The sequence below is a fragment of the Micropterus dolomieu genome, linkage group LG15, assembly GCF_021292245.1.
Source record: "Micropterus dolomieu isolate WLL.071019.BEF.003 ecotype Adirondacks linkage group LG15, ASM2129224v1, whole genome shotgun sequence".
In the NCBI taxonomy this organism is placed as follows: Eukaryota; Metazoa; Chordata; class Actinopteri; order Centrarchiformes; family Centrarchidae; genus Micropterus; species Micropterus dolomieu.
The window spans coordinates 8,901,188-8,908,437 of record NC_060164.1 but is presented as its reverse complement, the minus strand read 5'-3'; the positions used below and the strand labels follow the sequence as shown (position 1 = coordinate 8,908,437).

At 42.8% G+C, this 7,250-nt stretch overlaps 1 long non-coding RNA gene across 1 annotated transcript; it reads left to right on the top strand.

Annotated features, from left to right (window-relative positions):
- Positions 1-297: 297 nt before the first annotated feature.
- On the top strand, positions 298-2,471 carry LOC123983868. Its single transcript, XR_006828315.1, has 2 exons — positions 298-888; positions 1,960-2,471. It is a non-coding gene; the product is annotated as an uncharacterized LOC123983868 (long non-coding RNA).
- Positions 2,472-7,250: the final 4,779 nt, after the last annotated feature.

Genomic DNA, 7,250 nt, shown 5'->3' with positions numbered 1-7,250 from the left:
GAAAAGCAGGGAGTTCGTGCATTTGATAAATTGCCCATGATTTATTGTTTTATTGGTCCTTCAGTTGTCTATTTCTTTTAACTGCTGAAACATTGTTTTCCCAAAATGCTTCTGACCTTTCTTTTTCACAGAAACTTATCTGGAAAAAATATCAAACATTCTAAATAAGCATGCAATTTACATTTCCAGTCAACTGTTCCCTGCTAAATTTTATTTGAAAGTTGCCCAGTGAGCTTATGAGTCAGGGTTCTGGAATCCCCTCATTCACTGCTAATGCACAGTGACAAACAGCAAGGATGGATCGGGAGCTCCAAACATTCTACACAGGCTTCATAGGGCAATCAATTTATCACATGCCTGGTAAAGCGGTGCCAAGGCTTTTAACTGCAACACAAAACGTGGTCCGTGCTGCTAACAGGGGGAGAGCATGAAGATTGATGGCCAGATGAAGGTCTATTATGACTAACCCCACTTGGTGGTTTTCAGACGGTGCCGCCGGGCTGCTTTAAGGGTGCCAGTGGTGCTGGTGTAGCAGCGTGACCCTGCCAGTAAGAGTGACAGGGAAGACTTGAGTGGCACAGCTACGTACTGAGGATGCTTTGTGGAGTCTGATCTGCATTGTGTTGATCTGCAGTCAACAGACAGTGGCCCGGCTCTGGCAGTATTCCACACTAACGAATACCAGCTTTAACTGTGGAGAACAGATAGTCTCCACTCTTATTCTGAGTAATGTCTGCCTCTTGTTCATTTGGGCGGCGCATGAAAAGTTTTCAGACACCGGGGCCATGCCAGAGGTGACATCACACCATATTTTCTCCTCCTATGTGGCAGACTGCAGCAGGATGTCAAGGAGGGTGACATGACAAAACCACCTCTGCTCACCAACATGTACGTGTGAACTCCCTTTTTATGTGTGGTGTGAGAGTGTGTGTGCCAGTGTGCCTGCATGCTGTTACTTGTGCCAGATTGTACATGTTTATGATCATGCGTGTTCAGCGTTTGATGATGGTGCAAGTCTCTAAAGCCATTTTCCTCTGTAGCAAAGTCAAATGGGGTAGAGGTGAATTTCTTAAATAAAAAAAAAGAGATTTATTCGACCACTGAGACATTATTCTATTTTGTCTTTTTTTATTTCTGAGATCTATGTCCAAGAAAGAGCCATTGATAACTAGGGGCCTGATGTTCTTGCAAATTGCATACATTCTCCACTAGAGGATAAAAATGTCCCATATTTAAGATATACTCTTGCACTCTGTGTTTTCAGTTTAAATTAGTTTGCTTGCGATTGCTTGACATTCAACCTAGGCCAGTCTAAGCCATTAAAGAATACCATTATATCTTTCTCTTTTTTTAAGGCCACATTTGTAGACCACATGTTTTCTTAACTAACGACTGGCAGTGATCGTGATACACTTTTATGTTTCATCCATTGGAAGCTACTTTTGCCTGAGCCACTCCGCAGTGTAATTTATATTTCAGCACTGACTGCAGATAAAGACAAGAGCTTTTGTGTCTGTGACAGATGGAATGTAACCAGGAATTAGCCAAGCTTCAAATGGCCTAATACAGCTAAATAATTACCCACGATGATTGCAGTTTGTTTAAGCACTAGATAGAGAGTGATTCAGAGGTCTCATGTCGCAAAACACTGTTTTGCATCACGTGTTCTTGTTCAGATCATCACTAGACTTGTGGAAGTCCATGAGGCTGATATGTGGAAACATAAAACAGACATCACACCTACAGCTTCCTCCGTGCAATCAGGACTTGTCTCTGTGGTTGTCATGGTGGTTGACTTTCAAGATCATTGTTTTAAATTCCCCTTCCTCGCTGCACATTATTTAGTTATTAGACTGGGGGGGGGGGGGGGGGGGAGGAGTATGTTTACAAGATGTGTTCCCCTCAACTTAGCCTCTCTTCCTTGCCTTCCTGCCTCATTCCCTTGTCCTCTCTCTGCAGTCTCTAACAGAAGAGGGCTTCAAGGAGAGGGCGGTCAAAGTCAGACAGGGATGGGCCTGAAAGAGACGTATTGTGAGGTCACATTCTTCCCAAATGCAGGCAGGAGCCAAGTCAGTAGCTGGCGGAATTACCCCCATGAATCATGCCTATTGTGATGCCTACCCAGAATGAGAACATGGAAAGGAATTAGGTATGGCAGAGCCTTATCAGCTTCCCATTTGGAACCAGTAGTTCGCTTGGTTCGAGCAGCCGGACAGCATTTCCCATCCTTGCTCATGTAGAGTGTCCGCGAATGTGGAATTCCTCCACTGCCATGTGTTGTTACTTAAGGGTGCGCTGCAGCCAAGTTACTGCGCACTTTTCCATCCACGCCCGTCCTCCTGTCTGTGCACTTCCTTCCCTCCCATTTACCCAGAGATCTTTGTGGTAGGTCCTGGAGTTCAGGCAATATTAGGTTGCACCTCTTAAAACATGTCAGGCTTTGTGGTGAAAATTAAAGAATGGAAAAATGATGAAATGTAACATTTTGCTTAGGGCCTTTTCACATTTAAGGAATAGGGAGAGAAGATGAGAAGGTTGGAAAACATTTGACAACTTTTATCATACTGGGTTTATTTTTCATGTATAGTCCCATTTTCTTCCTCTCAAACTGCTCTCTGCAGAGTCCATGTTAAGTGGTATGTCTTGGGTGGCATCTTTGTTCTTAAGATCGACCAGTTGTCTTGACAGTAAAGTGAGGAAGACGTGAGAAACTAAATATTTTTACAGGACAATTTGGGGGATTTCATATGTCATTATTTCAACTCAACTTTCCATGTGAATCCATTCAAAAATCCCCCTCGACTCTGCTCTTTGTCTTGGGGTGAAAGATTCTTACATGATATGACAAATTAAGTGAATTCCATGGTGAACAAAGAAATGTGTTTGTCATTTTTGTCGAGGAGGATGAAAGAGGTAGACGTCGAGAGAGAAATACTGTAATAGAAAACACTCCACACTGAAGGCATGCGTTCTCACTCAAAAATAACCCTCTGGTGATCTGAATGCGAAAAGAGCCAGTGCAGGATAAATTACTTTTCTGCATGATAAACTATGCTATGTCACTATCGAGACTTACATGACTTCAGCTAAAGGTTTTAGCCCTGCGGGACTTCGTGATGGATGGTAAACAATCCTGAACTGTTCTGAAGCTCGTATGAATGAGGTAATAGCAGAGAGAAAGGAACTGGACGGTGCCAGGAAGTCTCATGTCAGCATTTTCAACTGTCCATGAGAACAAAAGAAAAAGAATAAAAACAAATCTTGCCGGGTGAATCTAGCAATCCTCTATCTGCTGGTGTGGTTGTGCTTATGTGTGTGTGTGTGTGTGTGTGTGTGTGTGTTTCCATCAACGCCAGGACAGGACAGGACAGGGTGTGGGCAGGAGTCACCCTCCTCTCTGCCTGGGAAGGGCAGGCCGGGTGGGGCTGGCAAAGCTGTGAGGGCCCCCATACCTCATAAGGGCATGACACAAGCACTGACTGCATACATCCGGGGAGTGAAGTCTTTGTCATAACACAGCTCTCCACAAAATAAAATAAACACATGAGAGGGAGAAAGGAGAGGGTGGGGAGAGATAAGGACAGGGAGGGAGCCAGTGAGAGCAGGTGGGGGCAAATGGAGAGAAAAAGTTGTGTAGGGCACGGGAGTGCTGAAGAAAGGTGGTGCATGAAACAAAGCGACAAGCCCCCCCAAGTTGATTACTATTGAGTAAGCCCCGAGTCCATTAGCCCAAATAACATCCAGGTGCTGCTGTGGCTATGGTGGCTTTTTTCACTGGGGTGTAAACGACCTGCTCCTTTTCATGCTACAACACGGGAGGCCGGGAAACAGGCCAGACAAGCACCATGTCTCCTTGGGCTATTCCTCTCTCCTTCTCCCTTCCATCACCTAAGTCCCATCAGGAGTCCCGCTGCTCCTCCAGACATGTTCTGTTCATCTGCCGCCTTTGACATCACCTCGAAAACATTGTTGCTCTCTGATCTGCGTGTGCATTGAATGTGGGTGTCTTCTCTCCCTGGGTGAGACCTCCCCCCATTAACCATTACAGTTCCCATCCCACAACTGAGCCGGGGGGCCCCGCACTGAACACGCTTTCTTTTTTGTGAGTCTAATGAGGAATGGGAGAAAGAATGTTTGGCAGGAAAAAAAAAGGTGGAGGGATTTTTCAAAACAGCCACAGAGGATTTATTTGACAGAGGGAGAAAGGAGAGAGAGGGAGAGTCAAGAGACATTTTAGACGTGGAGACAATTACGTGCGCATGGAACCACATTACACCTATGTTACGTCTTATTACCTCCAGATAAGCAGCAGTACACTCTCAGTAATGACCACCATAATAAATTAGTGGCTGTAGCCAAGCGTAGTCTCTCTGGCTATTAGGCCTGGACTCTGCGTTCTCTGGGTCTGTTTCACAACTGAGTAACAAGCTTGAGTGTTTGTCATTTCATACCCATTTGAGGCTGCTAGTCATTCAGGCCATAAAGTCCCCTTTATTCTTATTTTCAGGGTTGTGAAGTTAACGTAACTGGATTTCAGTAATCTGGTTACAAAACATAATAAGTGCAATCCCTTAGAGACACTTATCACTGTTATTAGCCAAGTATACATTTACAGGCCATGTGACTTGATGATATATGTGCTAAGTCACACACTCACACATATGTAATAGCTGATGCACATGGCACATGACACCATTAGTGCCAAGGGGACAGCGCAGCTTACGCAGGAATATATACTGTATGTATAGTATGTGAAGACATTCAGCTTTACATAATATAAATGTATAAAACTGTACATTTAATACAGTGTTATGTCAGTAGTTAGTAGTGCTTTTGTTTGTGTGGTAGCACAAAAGGTATATTGTTAACTAGAAGTATTACAGTAGCTACATACTGTATAATCAGGCAGTTATCAAGCATTTGGCAGATACAAATGCAAACCAACCCTACCAAAGGGATGAAAACAATTATACCAAAAGATATGCCCTTCTTTGGTGTTTCGAGAGATGTAGCTCTCCGAAGTTACCAATCAGAGTTCAGCTGGGTTGAGATCTGGTGACTGTTAAGGGTATAGCATGTGATTAAAATGATTTTCACACCTGTAAAAATATTCACTGTTCATTATGTTTCTGTGCTCATTTATTCAGGTTTTAATTCATCACCTGTCTGCATGAATTTTAGTTGTTTTATATTTTATTAGAAAAGTTTTTTATGTCGGTCGCAGCGAAATAAAACACTCTAAGTCAATTCTTTATGCAGCTCTACGTTATTATCCTTGATTGGTAAAGCATACAACAAAAAGAAAAGGATGGATAAATTATGAAGGAGAAAAAGTGACAAACCAAATATATTATCCAGTTTTATCATCATGTACTATGTTTCAGTCTACTGTCAGTCTCAGTAGAAAGGTCAGTCTTTTCATCTCATGGATTTCTTCGGCTAATTATTTGCTGTAGTTGGATTATTCTGTACTGTACACACATTACGTGCAGCATAGAATACATATTGTTGTAATAGGTTTCACTGCTGTAACCTTTGGGATAAACACACAGCTCTTCTGCTATGTCAAAAATGATGGCCTAATATTGACAAAACAATCTAATCTAAACATCCATTCAGTAGCTGTTCTGGAGCCTTTAATTATTTCACGTGATCTTCATCAGCAGATAGAGGTGCTCAGTTGTCATGGGATTGTTAATGTTCTACTCACCGTTTTTTTCTGGGCACTTAAAAGATTTATAAATCGAGTTTCAAAGTACATTGTTGCCCATTGAAACAGTAGTTGACAATATAATCTCACCTGAAGGTTAAATTAGTAGCTGAACTTGATTGTATCGCATGATTATCATCAGTTTGGGTCGTAGCACAGAACCTTCATGAACTTGTACAATGTGACCATAAAGTAAAAGACAGACAAAGGACAGTAAATAGATGACTACTGTATACTTGTAGAAGGGATTGCATGTATACTCAGGTGACTGTACAAAGCATGGATGACCTCAATCACTCCAGCCTTCACCATTGATGCCCTCATCATCTCCTGTATTCCTTTCTGGGGCATGTACATATCGTGCATGTCAACACAAGAAGTTCAATCCTTGCACATAATGATCCTGCAAGCCTCTTCTCCCTCTCACCGCAATATTTGCACTGCTAGCTGCTGCTTTGTGTCCCCTATTTACCCCCATTTCTCTCAGAGGCAATTCACCTCTGGTTCGCCCTTTGTCGTAAAACAGTTTGTGAAGTTTGTAGTACGAGCTCTGTGTCATCCTGTGTCAACTCCCCATGAGGCTGTCTGTGAAACATTCACTCAGCGGGGATACAAGCAGTTACAGGAGGCTGCATTGGGGACCAACCAGGCAGAAAATCCGCTCATCCCTGTGGTGACCAATAGATGTGGTATGCTGACATGATACGGGACTGGGAGATGGTTGAGGTGATGAGGCCTCGTCAGAAGACACAGCTCACAGTATTGAGGAGTTCAGCCTTAAAACACCATGACAAGGGAACAAAGCCAAAGCTGTGATCCTTAAGCTCCATAATGACTGGGTGCATGTCATCCATAGGGACTGATCTCATTTATGTTTGCAGGGTTTAGGCCTGTGATCATCATGCTCTCAACTGCACTCTATAGTAGTGCTGAGTACAATATCAAGCATTGATGGGGGAGTGTCTGGAATCTGTCCAGCTACAATAAAGATATGTGAATAAGGGTGCATCTAGATTTGTGAGCACACACAGTGAAATGTGCAAGGGTAGCGTAGAGTGGAGATCACACAGGTGAAAGTAAAGGTATATGTGTGCATACCACATGTTGTTTGTTCATATTTGTGTTTGTACATGCCACTGCTTCGGAGTTTTGAGTTTCTGTAAGGCATTTATCTCCAAGTGGAGGCCTCCAGGAGGAAAAGCTGTTTCAGCACTGAATAAATGTTATTTATGGCCACTTTGACAGATTCTCATACAGGAACTGTGCACACAGAAGCCAACTCCAAGTGCTTGGCATAAACATACCAAGAGGATAAATCCTAGTTCAAAAAGCTGCTTAACATTACAGTGAGAGGATTTGTGTTTTGTAAAGAATGAGAAACATGGTTTGGAATATTTCAAGGAGCCCTGAATGTTCGCTTTAAATAGAACAGCAAATGAGCAGCTGAATGAACAGCAATGGAAAGAGCAGACATAGGATGTCACCATGTAGAAAAATTACATTATGTACAGTAGTCAGCACAGAAATATTAGAGTTGCCA